Raw genomic sequence first — 16,535 nt, 5'->3', positions numbered from 1 at the left:
AGTGCAGCGGTAAGTATCCATACTAAGGGCTAGCCCAGACCCCAAAGGAAGTCTCGCACCATTTATCTTCCAGTGATCCCCTTTGTGAGTCTTTTTCTTTATTCCACCCATTTTCACCATTTTAGTTCTCATATGCCAGTGCCTCCGCTTTTGTTAAGTTTTTGCTTGAAGATGATGTATTCTGAACACATACAGTATGTGCCACCCTAAAGGCTACCGGACTGTCACTTTTAGTTTTGTAAAACTTACACATTTAAATGTTTTTTAAAAGATATGGGGCAGTTAGAATTTAAACCTAAGATCCAAAAAGAGATAAGAAGCTTTCATTATCTACCTCTGAGTTCAAGAACTCTGGCACTTTAGATGCATGAGGATTCTACATCCCATTCCCAGTGTGTCTACAGTAAACAACACAGACAATCTGAGACCCATATCCCCTAATGCTCAGGAAGCAGCAGATTAGTATGGTTCACAGTCACACATTGATGTGATGTATACTATAAATTATAGAATGGCACCAGGTATGAATGAAAGAAATTACACATTTCTCTCTACCACAGTTTTTCAAAAGGTAAAGAAAAAGAAACCCTCTTTCTGTAGCAAATTTGTTTTTCCTAGGTTGAGTGGAAATCACAGAAACTTAAGCTTTAGATTCAGGGTCAACCATCCCGTGAATAGCCAGAATTGAGAAAAATTTGTAATTGACTGGTACCTGTGATTGGAGTCTCTTCTGAAGCACTCTCAGGTTTTTCCAGGATGCAGTTGTCACACATTGGACACCATTTGTTGACCGAGGTTTCTGTCCCACCTGGTCCCACAAACTGTTTAGTACCAAATAAATGCAGCGAGGTCTACATTAATCATAAATTAGTTGACCTAGTATTTCAGGTTTCTTATTAATTAATCCTTATAGCTTATATTAGCCCATAATTCTTGTCTATGCTAGCTACATGGCTTGGTACCTTTTTCGGCAAGGCAGTCACATCTTGCTTGTTCTATGTCTGACTTCCTCAGTATCTAGGTGACAACTGTAGACTGACTCTTTCCTCTTCCCAGAATTCTCCTGTTCTCATTGGCCCACTATACTTCCTGCCTGGTTACCCTGCCTATACTTCCTGCCTAGCTACTGGCCAATCAGCATTTTATTAAACAAGTAGAAGAAACATATCTTTACAGGGTAAAACCATTGTCCCACAGCACAGACCTATTGATTACTAAGAAAATCTTGCTTTGGTTCTAAGTTCAACCATCTTCAATCAAGTACAATATTTCTAAAGGAGCTGGAGTTTATTTTATAAAAAGGGTTCCTTCAAGCCTAGGAGTGTACCAAAGAGTAAAGATGAAATAGTGGTATGAAATTCTGGATCTTCAAGGACCTTCTCATTGACAGAAGACCTAGATGTGTGCTGAGAAGTTATCGTTATGGATATCGCAGCACTTCATCCTTGAGCTAATTGTCAACCGTATGTGATTCCTGCTCATGCAATAGCACAGGGTAAAAAGTGAAAATAGCAAGTGTATTCATTAGAATACAAGTCTGACCATGCAGAGCAGAATGTATAGTTATTTTCTACAGCTCCAGGCTGAACCTAAACATGGAAAGGACAGGAATATTTACATTACTAGCATTACTTGGTCCTCATTCCCTTCATGGGTTTCTATATAGAAGTATTTACATGCATGGTTTTACTCATCTATGGCAAGACATGTACTTGCATTTCTAAATCAGAGGTCTATGTTGTTTAAAGCTCAACAGATAATTTCTGAATTTCTCTGTTTTATTCTTTTGTGACATCATCTTTTATTTTTATCAAAGACTCATCATGGAGGTTCATGTTGCTACTTTCCTAAAGTTTGAGTATTAAGGACCACTCATCACATTGTTTTTATGTAGGTTCTGGAATTAAATTCAGATCCTCATGTTAACAAAGGAGGCATTTGTGGACTGAGATGCTTTCTTAGACTCATTCTGTAAAAATTTTAAATGATAGAAAGAAAAATTATGAGCAAGGAGTTTGATTGGATATGTGAGTTTGTCATGTATGTAGGCCCAGGTATCATGAAGACATTAGCATTCTAACACTAAACATGAGAAGGAAAATAAATATTGGTGTTATACCTTGGACCCAGAAAGTTATATTCATAAGGAGTTGAATGGATAACTCAGAATTGGAAGATGTACTGAAGTGTAGCCATGGACTTGGCTAAATGGGAGTAAGGAGGTTATTGCGTTCTCAGTCCATTCCCTTTCACATCATTCCTACTTGTGGGTTATAGGAAAAATTCTTACGTTCTTCTGTCTTAAAACTCAGTCTTTTCTCCATGTGATATATTCATCCATAATTCTTAGATATAGTGAGCACTTCTCTAATTATATTAAGGTGTAGGGGTCCAAGGCAGGACTGAGTTGGGTATACATTCTGTCTAAAAAATAACTACTTTCTGAGTTACAACAGGAATACCTACTTTCTGTTGCGATTATGGGTGTGTGACGTTCTCAGTAGAGATCCTTGAAAAAGAACTTATGAGCAGCAGTTCCTTAATGTTACAGCTGTGGATGAATTGGATATGTAAATTGCACCCTTGCAAATGTATAAGAAAATTTGTTTCACATCATAGAAATGACCTTTTGGGGCACGAGATAAGCTAAGAAATGTGAAGAGTCAGTGGGTTTACCCTGCTAAGCACGGTCTTCAGTATTCCAAAAATCTTAGAAATCTTTCCTCCAGCTCTTTTGTCTCAACAATGTTTCTGAAAGAGCAGACAGTGCAGGCATCATGTACTTCAGAGGTTTGTAAAACACTCGTGTTCAATATTAGCTATCTATGTATACGTCATTAGAGAATGTTTCATTGACAAGAGTAAAACACATTAGGGTAGGTACATGCGGTGGTTGCATGAAGTTTTTAAGTTCCAGTACCTATTTGTTATTAATAAGCATATAGAAATCTATTTGATACATAATGTGTAGTATAGAAATGTCTATTTTTCTCAAAGGATTGCAATTTGCTCAAAGAAAAATAGACCTTAACAATTATATTCTGGTGAATGTCAAACTGATCTTGTTTGGTTTTCAATGTACATGCTATCATCTGAACTCCATGAGAGATTCTTCTATTAGGTTGCTTCTATCAAGTATTGCTTAGAAACATTAAGTGTCCACAGGACTTTATTGGGGTAAAACAGATGTCAGCAAATTCATTGATCAGTGGCCCAAATCAACTGTCTCACTGGTCACTCATATGGACTATTGTTTTATATGCAACTAGCAAATATTAAAATAGAGGCACAATGAAGAAAATGAAACATTCTAAATCACAATGTCCTTAGTAGAGATGACGTCGTCTTGTCTTCAGCAACAAACTTTTAACAGTTACTGGAGGTAGACAATGACTCAGTGTATCTTTTAGTGTCAGTATCAGTGACAGAAACAATGGAATTTTGATCTGCTCAGTCTGAGATCAACATCAGAAAAATATTTCAATGCCATCTCTGATTTACATTGCTTATTGCCATGTCTGTTAGCTACTGTCTTGGTAAAGAAATTGAAGTGCTGAATCTCATGGACATTTACAGGAACTATGTATAGCCTGTGGAGAAAAATACAGGCCAAGTGGTGATAGCAAAATCTCTTACCTGAATCTTTTCTGCCAAGGGATTAGGAATAAGGTTTCAGGTGGCTAAATCTCAGATTCATATTCTACTTAGGATTCATGTGATGCTATCTCTATAAGCTCTATAAAGAGCTGAAGCCTCAATTCTGTATGGTCCTAAGAATACCTCACATTAGTGAACTTTTATAAGGATTAAACGAATCAGTGCCCATGGACTGAATTTTGAGGATTCTAGATAAGTATATTTAAGCAAATGCTAATCTCTTCCTCTACCTCATCTTCCTTCATTTACCATTATTATATACTCACACTTTAACCATGAAATAGTTTGTTTTTTGCTTTCTGGTTCTAGTAATTAACATGAAGGGGAAATAGATCATATGTGTAGGATGTGCATATAAGTTTTCAGTAAATTATATTCAGGTTATGACAGAAACAGGGAGAGAAGAAATCACGAGAATTTATGTTACAGATGCCAATGTATGCAATCCTCATCAGGAGCACAAGTTATCTTCAGTAACAAGGTAAGTATATAAAGGAGTCCTCCTTTCACCTATTTTTTATGGAGGGCTGCACAAATAATGACAAGAAAGAACCAAGACATTCTTGAATATGAAAAACTGAGACAACCAATAATATGCTTTCAGAGCAGCAAAGTTTAGTACCATAACTTAAACATTACTATATTGTCACCTTCCACATACATAATAAAGTATATTCAACCAGGAATGTCCAATTCAGATTAGAATAGTACAGATAATATTAGGAATGATGCCAAAGGAAATATTGTGGTACAACCTGACACTCTGCATAGGCAAATTATGAACCTGGTATCATGTGATGAAACATTTGTCTTAGAGTATACATTACCATCTCTCTCTATGCAGTGATTGTCTCTGTTGTTTCTTCTTTCCTTCTATTGTATGTGAGATTACCACACCTGGGTCCCAGCACATATGTCATGACCTGTAGGTTGGAACCATTGTCATAGAAGCTCCTGGAATGATATAGACTATTACCACTGCTGCTGGTTGTCTTCCAGAACTGGATGGAGACCCTATTGTTTATAATCCTCTGCATATTGTTTTCAGTACTTGGAGAGATAACTCTAAGAGTGAACTGGAAGTGTTCCCTCTGTGCCTAACTCTTAGATCACTGGAAGATGCTTCTAAATCTGCTGGGAAGAACTATCACTGAGCATCCTACTAAATTGGGTTTGGTACATGCTTCATGATGGGAATACTAAACAACAATGTGGTACAAGTGGTTAAGAATAAAACTAGATTAAAACAAATTCTGTTTTTATTGAAAATCGACTTTTTATATTATAAATTCTGATCACTGTTATCCTTCCTCCAAGTCTTCCAAATCCTCCTCATTTCTCCACTCACACAAATCCACAATATTTCTGTTTTCCTAACATTAGAAAACAAATAAATTACTAAAAACAAAACTCAAACAAAAACAAAATGTTATAAGATGAAAACCCTTCCAAAAATATCGTTGAGTTCAGTTTGTGTTGTTCCTCTACTGCTGGACATGTGACTCACCTTGAGTGTGGGTTGTAAACCTAGTAAGACTCCATTGGAGAAAACTAATTTTTCTCTGCAAACAGGATTAATTGAAATAGTTTCTGGGTTATAAATGGGGGCTTGTGTTCATGTCCTCTTTTAGCCCCGAGAGTTCATATGGCTTAGAACGTGCATTCTGCCACAGTCTCTGTGAGTTAATATGTTCACCAGCTCTGTTGTTTATTGAAGACCTTCTTTTCTTGATGTTTTTTTTTTTTTTATTGTACTGGCTCTTAAAGGCTTTCTACTTTCTCTTTTACAAAGTTCCCACAGCCCAGATCAGAGGGACTTGATGAGAAATAGCTCAGTGGAAAGTGCACTTGTTCTTATAGATGGTGCAGCTTCTTTTTCTAGGAACAAAATGGTGCTTTAGAGCCATCCATAAGTATAAATTCCACAGAATATAATACCATCTTCTGATCTCCTCAGGCATTAAGCACACATGTGGCTCACCGATATACCTGTGATGGATGCAAGCAAAAACACTCATACATGTAAAGTAAATTAAATAAAACTCAAAATCAGATTTCTTCATAGACCTAATGCCAACTCCCCATGTAGAAATCAGTGCTGTTATTGGCAACTCAGGCAACACCTGTGAATAAGATAATCACAGGTCTAAATAAAAAAATGAATTCCAATTGCCTTAGTAAATGAGTATGATGTGGAAGTAAGATACTTATAAGCATTTGAATTTATGTGAATAGATTATTACTGCAGTCAAGTAAACAACTCAAAGATGTAGCCAATATACATTTGAGCGATCTATGTTAGTATTGTTTGTGGTTTCCAGTTGGGAAGGTCTGCAGTGATTCTGCATCCGTTAGAGGGAAGCATCCTGTGAAAGAATGCTTTCTGCAGTAGTGGGCTTTCAGGATGAGGGGGCCAGTGCAGGGACTAAAACACATCACCAGTGTGGAATTGGGGAGAAGAGAACAAACCCTAGCCAGAGCATGTCTCATGATAAAAAGCTGTCTCTTTATGGACACTGGGTATGTTAGGAAGACACTAATGTGCCCATAGCAGAAGCCCCTGATTCTCAGAGGAATGTAACTTGAGCTTCAGTCTCTTTATTTCACACCTAGGTAATAGCACCATTTGTCATTTATCCTTAACTACTGAATCTTGGGAAAATCACAAGTATTGACATGTAGAAAAGAGAAAAGGCAAAAACATTACAAGACCAGATGAAATTTGCCTTCCCTGATTTGTGACATTAATAACTGGAGCATGAGGGTAGGATGCTAATAAGCTTGACTATGAGATGAGGTATTGTTAGATGCATATTAGTACAAAACCATCAAACATACAGAATCTGTTGAAAGCGGAATTAAGGAGGATCAAAAATAAAGAAAGTTATTAGGAAGATTCATAGATGTTTTATACATGTATCTGAACAGCTTATAGAATGTTTAAAAAGTCACCAACTCTACACAAAGAGCTGCAAGCAACTAATGATTGTTGAAGGTCAGGTAAATAGCTTTCCTTAAGGAAATACACACCAGTTGGTTGGATAATAGCAAATGTTGGATGTTGAAAACATATGTATCAGCAACAAGTAACACTCTGTATATATACATAAATATGCATATATACGCACATGTGATTAAATTTAATAAAATAAGTGGCCATGAAGAGAGTAGAGCAACATGGCAATGATGGAAAGGAGGAAAACAAAAGGAAACACACGCATTAAAAGATTTTAGAAGTCAACATTGTTTAAATATCTACTGCTGACTCATTTCTTCCACAATTTTAGCTCTCTTGAGACACCTTGTATTTAGCAAAGATTCACCACTGATCTCTGTCTTTGTGTCTTCCTAATGCTTGGATAGCAAGAAATATTCACTCCACATATTTTTATGTGCATTCTGTAAACAAGTTCCTTCTAGCATTTCATTATCCTCATTATGTAAAACTAAAAAAGATTGTATTGTGCTGGATAGAAAATATATTATTATAGAGAGGCTTCTTCTTGGGCTAAGGCATGAAGGCATTAGGCCTCTAAAAGTAAGCATCATATGGGAATACTTATTATGTATTCTATGTGTCATTGGTCTCAGAAGAGATATGTTCATACAGGAGTAGACTGAGTGAAAGAATCTAAAAATGTTTGAAAAGTATACATGCATTTGACAAAACGTCAATGAAAACCCATTCTTGAGGCATCATTCATTCTTATTGGCTTAGACAGAATGTTCTTTTATTCTTTTTTCTTTAAATTCAACCTGTTCCTCGTATGACTTAGTCTCACAATTTTTTGAAAACATCAAAAATTTCCATAATGATGTCAAGGTTTCAGAGTTCCAGGCATGACCATTAGAAGATTTTCTGAGTTAGTTAGGAATAACAATCTCACCTATGAAAGTTATTCTGAGTAATTAGGAGGATCACCTACTTTTATTGAGAGTACTGGCTTTGTGGTTCTCAGTAAAGAAACTAAATAAGATAGATTTACAAATGGAAAAAAAATAAAAAATAAAAAAATAAGTAAAAAATAAAAAGATTTACAAATGGCTTCTACATGTTGGCAAGGCTGCAATTGAATTGAATGAACATATATGTATATATAAATTTTCAATTGTAGAAATTAAGTATTGAAAAATTAATTTTTCTTTAAGCAAAACACCTCTTTCACACAGGAGATAAGCAAAGGAATGTGAAGAGTGAGTGGGCTTGCCCTGCTGAGTGTGGTCTTCAGTCCCTCCAGAAGGACTAGAACTCATTCCTCCAACTCTTTAGTTCTTGACAGCATGACATCAGATGTCTCTGGAAGCGCGGCCACTGCAGTCACCATGTGCTTCAGAGGATCTTCCCATGCTTGTAAAACACTGATGGTCACTTGCAGAAGGTCTTCCGACTAAACAGTCATAACAATATCTCATTAAAATAAGTGAAACACAGCAGGGCCAATATATATGGAGGTTGAATGAAGGTCATGAGCTCCTGTATTTTTTTTTCATGGTTTATTTTTTTACATTTAAAATTTCCATCTCCTCCCCTCCTCCTCCCCCTTCCCTCCCCTCCCCTCCACCCATACCCCCTCCCTCCCTCTCCAGGCCAAGGAGCCATCAGGGTTCCCTACTCTATGTTAAGACCAAGGTCCTTCCAACTCCCCCCAGGTCCAGGAAGGTGATCGACCAAGCTGAGAAGGCTCCCACAGAGCCCGTCCATGCAGAAGAATCAGAGCCCAGCGCCATTGTCTTCTTGGCTTCTCAGTCAGCCCCCACTGTTGGCCACATTCAGAGAGTCTGGTTTGGTCGCATGTTCCATCAGTCCCATTCCAACTGGAGTTGGTGATCTCCCATTAGTTCTGTCCCACCGTCTCCATGGGTGAACGCACCCCTCACGGTCCTGACTTTCTTTCTCATGTTCTCTCTCCTTCTGCTCCTCATCAGGACCTTGGGAGCTCAGTCCAGTGCTCCAATGTGGGGCTCAGTCATTTTCTTCATCTATCGCCAGGTGGAGGTTCTTGGCCGCGTCTCGCCCCACCCTCAAGTTCCCAATTTTTGCCTGGCGATCGTGTCTAGCTCCTGTATTTTTTTATTAAAAAGAATATATAAAATCTTTTTAACACATGATGTGCAATACAGGAATAATGATATTCTGTCACCAAACTATACCTTTTTTGTTTCAAATGGAATCGTTAGTTTTTTTTCTTTAACAATTATTTCTGATGAATGTCAAACTGATCATGTTTCACTGTACACTCTACTGTCCGTAGCAAAGGTAAGATTATTCTGCTTGATTACTTCACTTGTCCCTGGGAAATCAGATTTACATGAGCACTATAGGTTTCTGTGGGACTTCACTGACATAAAACAGATGACTACTCTGTCCAAGGTCAGTGGCCCAAATCATTTTTACACTGATGAAACCGTTGCTATTTCATACACGTACCTGTGCTCTATATATCATTAGGGGATATTAAAATAGAAGTGCAATGAAAGAAGACATTCAGATTCATAATGCCCTCAGTATAAGATGACTTCTTGCTTCTAGTATAGCATCCCATTTTTTTTTTTTTTTTTTTTACGGGACCAGAAAAAAGCAATGACACAGTGTTGCATTTAACCCCAGCATGAGATGCTGACCTTATAAATATGCATTCACTGCCAGAAACCATACGAATATAATGATGCCATGTCTGTTAGATACTGTTCTGGTAATGCAATAACAAATGAAATGGTGAGGGAATCTCACAGACACTTAACAAGAGACATGGAAGGCATGTGAAGGAAAGGCACAGTCTAAATGTTGATAGTAAAATCCTTTACATGAAACTTTCTCCCCTAGGTATTAGAATTGAATGTCTGAAGTGAATGAATTTCAGATTCATATCCTTTCTTAGGATTCAGGTGGTATCATCTCTACATAAGCTTTTAGAGCCTCAGATTTTTATAGTCCTAATAATGCTATATATAAGAATATTTTGTGAGGCTTAAATTAATCAATGTTAATAGACTGCCTTTTGAAGATTCTAGATAAGTAGATCTGAACAAATGTTCACCTCTTCCCATACCTCTTGTTTCTTGAATTCCCATTATTGTACTCACACTTATTCCTGAGAAGAGTTTGTGTCTGGTACTAATAGTGAACATGAAGGAGAAACAGACTATAGGTGTGAGACAGCACACATTCAAAGTTTGGTGCAAATAATTTTCATGTTGTTCATTACAGAGACTCAAAGTAAAGATGTTATAAGTGCTAAGACATGTAGTCCTCATCATCGCAAAGGTTATCATCAAGAGTAATGCAAATTATGCAAAGAAACCCCCATTTCAGCTCACATTCACTTGAGATGCAAGATGAGGCTGAGTGGTTGTGGAGGTCTTCACAAATAATGAAGAAACAGAAGTACAACCAAGAGAGTCTTTCAAATGAAAAAGAACTGAATCATTGTCATTAAGTAATATGCTTCCAGAGGAGATATTACTATTGTCCCATAAAGACTGCTGTATCTGCAGCTTTTCCACAAACACATAAATGTATAGTCAACCAGGAAACTCCAAGTTATATTAAAGCTTCTCAGGACATAATAAAAATAACCACACAGGATATGTGCTGTGGAAACATGGTGCTCTGAATAGTGAGTTTATTACCATGCTATGATACGAACAAGTCTTTGTCTTAGAGTGAAATTATTAACCATATGTTATGATTGTTGATTCTTCTTCCCTTCTCTTGTCTCTGAGATTATCACACCTGCTGTTGCCCCAGAAACCACACAACACAAACATGCTGTACATTACTTCAGTTGAATTGGGAAAAAAAAAAAAAACAGGAGAAAACCTCTTTTCTTTGGTGAACTTGCTCACTGTTTCCTGGAGCAGAAATAGAGGCAGTGTGGCAGGTGCTTAACATCAGGTTCTGTGTCCAGGTTTCCCCACAATTTCTGGAAGAAATGCAAAGGTTTCCTTATTTGGGATAAATATTGAATAAATACAGTTATGACCACTTCAGTAATGAATTTTATAAAAATTATTTTAACAAATGATAAGTAAAAACAAAGGAATGAAGCAAACACACTTTGTCTGCATTTTCTGCCCTTTGGATAAGTAATATAATTTTCTACCTTACAATGCTCTAACCTTCTTTAGTATTCTCCTGTTGTTGGGAAATTAAAGAAAAAAATACTCTAAAATTTAAGGTTCAAATATCACTTTTTTAATTTTGAGGTGAGTGCTATAAACTACTGCATGCATATCCATAGTTAAAAATATCTGGTCCTTTTGGCACAGAATTGTCTAATTCTTTTATCCAGTCATTGCTAAGTTAAATATTTATCCTTAATTATTTAAGTACATGATAAAAAATAATGACATCTTGAATTTTGCAATAAAATGTATGGAGCTAGAAAACATTATTTTGAGTGAGGTAACCCAGACCCAGAACCACAATTATCACATGTACTCACTCACAGGTGGTTTTTTTAAACATAAAGCAAAGAAAACCAGCCGACAAACCACAATCCCAGAGAACATAGACAACAATGAGGACACTAAGAGAGACTTCCATAGATCTAATATACATGGGAAGGAGAAAAAGACAAGATCTCCTGAGTAAATTGGGAACATGGAGACCTTGGAGGAGGGTTGAAGGGATCAGGGGAGAAGTAGGGAGGGGAGCAGAGAAAAGTGTAAAGCTCAATAAATATCAATAAAAAATACAAAAATAAAAAGTAGGATATAATCCTATTAATGATTATTAAAATAATCATAAAATTCTAAGGAAATATTTACCAATGAAGAAAGGAAGGTTTTAAAAAGTGTTTATAAATATCTATACACTAGCCTATAGAGCATTGGTTCTCAATCTTCCTAATGCTGTGACCTTTTAGTCCAGATCCTCATGTTGTGCTGATCCCTAGCCATAACATTATTTTTGTGGCCACTTTCTAAATGTAGGTTTGCTGCTGTTATGAACCTCAATGTAAATATCTGTATGCAGGGTATCTGATATCCTTACCCTTGTGAAAAGACCATTGCAATCCCAAAGGAGACATGCCCCACAGGCTGAGGACCACTGCAATATTAGACTATATTTACTGAATGACTTCATTAGTTCAAATGAATATTTTTAATACTGGCAATCAGTAAATTTGTAGAAGTGTAATGGATTCCTATATAGAGTGCAGAGGTGAATATGGAATGAAAGAAAGTGAGTAAGAAAGCTAGTGAGTGAGAACGGCAAGCGGGAGGTCTAGTCACCGAAATCTAACGTCATATGCTTCATGTTTTTAAATCTGCACTGAGGGTTCTTTGTTTTTAACCTCATTGATTGGTCCTAATCCAATCAACTATACCCACTATAAATACAGAATAAATTTTCATTTTAAGCCTGTCCTCCAAGTTAAATTATACATTCCTCCCTAGAAAATTAAAAACAATTCAATTCTCAGCATTTGTATGTCTCTGAGTAACTATTTTTTTTCGTTTTTACATGGTTTTTCCATAGTTTAGTTTTACCCTATTTTCACAATTCATTACAAGATATTTTTTTCTACAGCAGATATCTACAGACTACTAAGTGCAAACACCCTTCTCGGCAGCACCCCTTCATAAAAGACAGGGTTTCACAGTGTATTTAAACAATGATTTTGGACTACATTTCAAAAATATGTTGCTGATCTGGGATTTCTCTCTGTATGCTATGAATTTGCTTTATTGTCATGGGTTAATAAAAATCTGCTTTTGGCCAGTGGCTTAACAGAGTAAAGCCCGACAGGGAATCTGAAAAAAGATGGAGTGAGGGAGGGAAGGAGGGAGGGAGGGAGGGAGGGAGGGAGGAAGAGAGAGAGAGAGAGAGAGAGAGAGAGAGAGAGAGAGAGAGAGAGAGAGAGAGAGAGAGAGAGAAGGCAGAGTCAGAGAGACACCTTGTAGCTGCCAGAGGAGATAGACAAGCACCAAATCCTTGCGGGTGAACCCTGAGCCTCACGGTAATACACAGAATCATAGAAATGGGTTAATTCAAGATGTAAGAGGTAGCTAGAACTATACTTAAGCTATTGGCCAAACAGTATTGCAATTAATATAATTTCTGTGTGCTTATTTTAGGTCTGGGTGGCCAGGAAATGAACAAACATCCTCAGCATACATGTTGTTGTTGTTTTTTTTTAAACAAATAGTTAGTTGATAAAAATTGAACATTTACTGCTTTTTTTTTTATAATTCTAAGTTTTCATGAAACTTACCAATCTCCTTGCTCATGTAATCAGGTCTGTTTTTTACATATTAAATGTTGCGTTGCAATTTGATTCATGATCGGTTACGTTTTATAAGTAGAATTTTCTAATTGCTCCTTCATAATAGAAACCTAAAGGGAGTATACGACCTACAAAATCGATGAACACTTTTGAGGCAAGATCGTGGGTGTAGTGTGACAGTTCAACACCACATCGGTAGGCTTCCAGTGGACACCAGGAAATTTAGTGAAGAGGTCACCTGCTCCCAAAGGAGCAGGTCTGACACTACCAGCAAAAGGAGTGTCCTGTCTATAAGGAGAAATGATACTAAGATCACCTAGTCAAATGAAGTTGTGTATGTGACATTGTGTAAGATACACTGTTCAGAGTTTCATGTGCTAAAATATTTGATTTGTACAGAAAGAGTTTGGAATAACAGTCCAGTGAGAAAACAAGTTAATATTTGTGTTTCTCCTATCCACAGGTTGAGAAGTAGAAGAATTCTCTCAGCTCAGACTTGCCTCATCAGAGTTTTGCAACTCAATAAAATTTTAGTTGAGATTCAAGCCATTCTCTGTGTTTTTTAAAGGACTGGGAATTTAAATTCATTTTTAACTTCATTAAACAAATTTTAATTAGTTTGTTAATTAATTTCTCTTGCAGATATCACTGAAACTTAAGGTGACTTGTTAAAACTGGCCTTCTTTTCCATTTGCCATTTATCTCACATAATTAATTGGTTAAGTTCCAAATCTACTGTCATTGTCTAATTAAGGTTGCAGAACCTAATTCCTCCTTAGGTGGATTATGTAATAAAAGAAATATCCAAACTCTCTCACACCAATTGTGACTGCCACAATTAGACTATTGAATCCTATGTTTTCAATTAAGTTCAACTTCTCAATTTCAGCAACTGGGTCATCTTCATTGTCTTGTTTCTTGCTTTATAGAAACCATAGAAGCTTATTTTATGGGCTTACAGATCTACCTGTCTGCTCATGGATCTTTTTGTCCAAAAGCATCAAGAAATCTCATGGTGACTAGCCCCTGTGGTTGGAATCCAGGAAGTTGTATTGTTGATAGATTTTCCCTAGTGCTATAATCGGAGTCTAAGGTTTTCATTTCTATATAAATGTACATTGGATGGAGAGATTAAAAAGAATTGGGAATCTTTTGATTTTGGTATTATCCCAGTTTTTCTTGGTCTTTTTTGTGTGGTTTTCTAAAATACCATGTATACACAAAGACAGAGTTCAGGATACAACCTTCTTGTCATTTTTAGGAATTTTTTACTTGTTTTTAAGAGGTTGCTGTATTTCCTTGAATCTAATAAATCAGGGTAGCATAGCTAGAGTGTGAGCCAGGACCTTACTGTGACTATCACACCAGGACTAGGATTAAAGCACATGTTAACATACCAGGTGTCTGTCTATACTTTGATTTTAGATATCAAACTTGTCTTCAAGATGACAGGAAAGCAGTTTATCCAAAGATCTATCCTCTCAGACTGATGGTGATGATATAAAGATTGCTCAGATTGTTGAATTCTATGATTTTCACAATTGTAGGAAATGCTTTAAGTTTGTTGTTAATTTATTTTATTCTATTTGTGACATTTTTTAGAATATGTACATTCCATATTCTATTGAGCCAACTGCATAAGGACAGGTTGGCCCAGAGGCAGGAAAGCTCAGGCTTTGTGATGGAGCACTTGCTTTTTGGATTCTAAATATTCTCTCTGATCTTACTTTGGTTGGGTTTCATCTTTGTCTCCTCATTTGTGGTGTCAAAACCTTGTGACCTCATCTGAGATAGGTTTTCTGTTATGGAAGTTAGGAAGTGAACCCACTCAGAGAAAACTCCTCAGTTTTCTCTGAGATTAAGCCTCCCATCTTAGGAGGCAGTTTTTTTTTAATTTTATTTTTATTAATGTCAGCTGTTAAAAACAGAGGTTCTAGCCATAAATAAAGGACATCGAGCCTATAATTCGTAAAAAAATCCTAGAGAAGCTATATAAGAAGGTGAACCCAAAGAAAAACATATAGTTATCCTCCTGGATGCTGGAAGTAGACAAGATTGCCGGACAAAAAATGGGAACATGGGGGGGGGGGGGGAGGGGGGGGGGGGGAGGGATGGGGAGAGAAAAGTGTTAAGTCGAGGATGGGAAGAGCTTGGGGGAATAGGATGGTTGGGATATAGGAAGGGCGGATATGGGAACAAGGAATTATATAAAAAAAACAGAGGTTGTGAAAGAATAGGTGTTCTAACAAACAGAAACATTCCATCCTGCAGGAAAGTTCATTATGCACCAGGGGGAAAACCTAGATATATTCAGAAAGTACCTTCACTTGACTAAATTAATTGGTCTATTTAATTCCACACACATATAAACTGTAATAATGATGAGATATGTTCTCTGATATGCTATACTGCAAGGAGAAAGTAGAGATCATTTGATCCTAGAAGAGGCAGACATGAACTTATTTGCTTGAAAAAGGAATTAAAAAGAGAGACATCACTTGTGCTTCATGGAAGCCTCAGAGACCAATTATTGCGTGGAACATTCTGAGATCAAGGAGGGTTCTAACAATTTGGGCTTTGTCTAAGTTTTATAGTGTGCCCCATGTTTCCAGGTTTTGCTGCATATATAAATAAGTCTTTGCTCTTCCCCCCTTTCACCTTGTTCATCTTGACTTTTTGCAAGAAAGTTCTCTTAGAACAGGAAGCAAACTCCTCAAAATTCTTCAGAAATCCCTGAAACTGAAGAGACTCATTAAGCCTCTCCATTCTCAAAAGCACAATATGCAGTAATGATGGCTAATATCATTCTAAGGTGAGTCGAGCTACTAAGATGGGATAGAGACCCCGGGAGCAGCCTGGAAGAACCAAGACAGTGCCCAAAAGCTTAGAACTAGCAGTGACCATCTAGACAGCATAGAAGTAAAGACCAACTGAGTTGTCCAGAAAAGGATCAGACCAACTGAGCCACTGGGAAAGGACAACCTATCTCCTGTTGAGTTATGTGTTGGCTGTGTATTGTGCCCCTGGCTTGCAGCCTCCTTAGGTGTCACACATGTCAGGGTGCAACTTGGTGATGAATCAGACTTTGGGCCATTTCTACTCTTGTGCTTCTCACCCATATTATTATAAAACCACAATAAACTTCACTGACTCACCACAGTGAGCTTAGGAAATTTCTATAATTTGGTCTCTCATGGAATCTCTATCTGGGAAGAAAGCACATGTATGTGTGTAGTGTTTCCCCAGGACTCCACATTCTCATAATATATTGCCACCTAAATAGGAATTCTCCAACCAAAAAATGACTTGGGGAACCATGTCTGTGTGGTTCTAAGGTTAGCCCTGCACTCAAGTGAGTGCGCAGCTCAATGAAGAGCTTTCATGCCATACCATGAAATTGAAAGAACACAATAAGGAAATACAGAGAGCTAGGAAGAAGGAAAAAAACAGGAAGAAATGTTGTAATATAATCTCATTGCATTTGCATATATGATATGTATGTGTTTATATATGTGTGTGTAATGTGTTTAATGTTACTATAACAATTGTACAGCCTGTGATGAGAGTTTGAGAAAGTGTTCATTGTCTGTCATTTGCTACCATAAACATCCATTTTCTTGGCAGAATGAATCCATTGATTACTGG

The 16,535-nt window shown here is 37.0% G+C and overlaps 1 pseudogene; it reads right to left on the bottom strand.

The window, feature by feature from the left end:
• Positions 1–1,478: 1,478 nt before the first annotated feature.
• On the bottom strand, positions 1,479–16,009 carry LOC119817108 (annotated as a pseudogene).
• Between the last annotated feature and the right edge of the window lie 526 nt (positions 16,010–16,535).

Source organism: Arvicola amphibius, chromosome 6 (assembly GCF_903992535.2).
Source record: "Arvicola amphibius chromosome 6, mArvAmp1.2, whole genome shotgun sequence".
Lineage (NCBI taxonomy): Eukaryota > Metazoa > Chordata > Mammalia > Rodentia > Cricetidae > Arvicola > Arvicola amphibius.
This window is presented reverse-complemented; position numbering and strand designations above follow the sequence as displayed.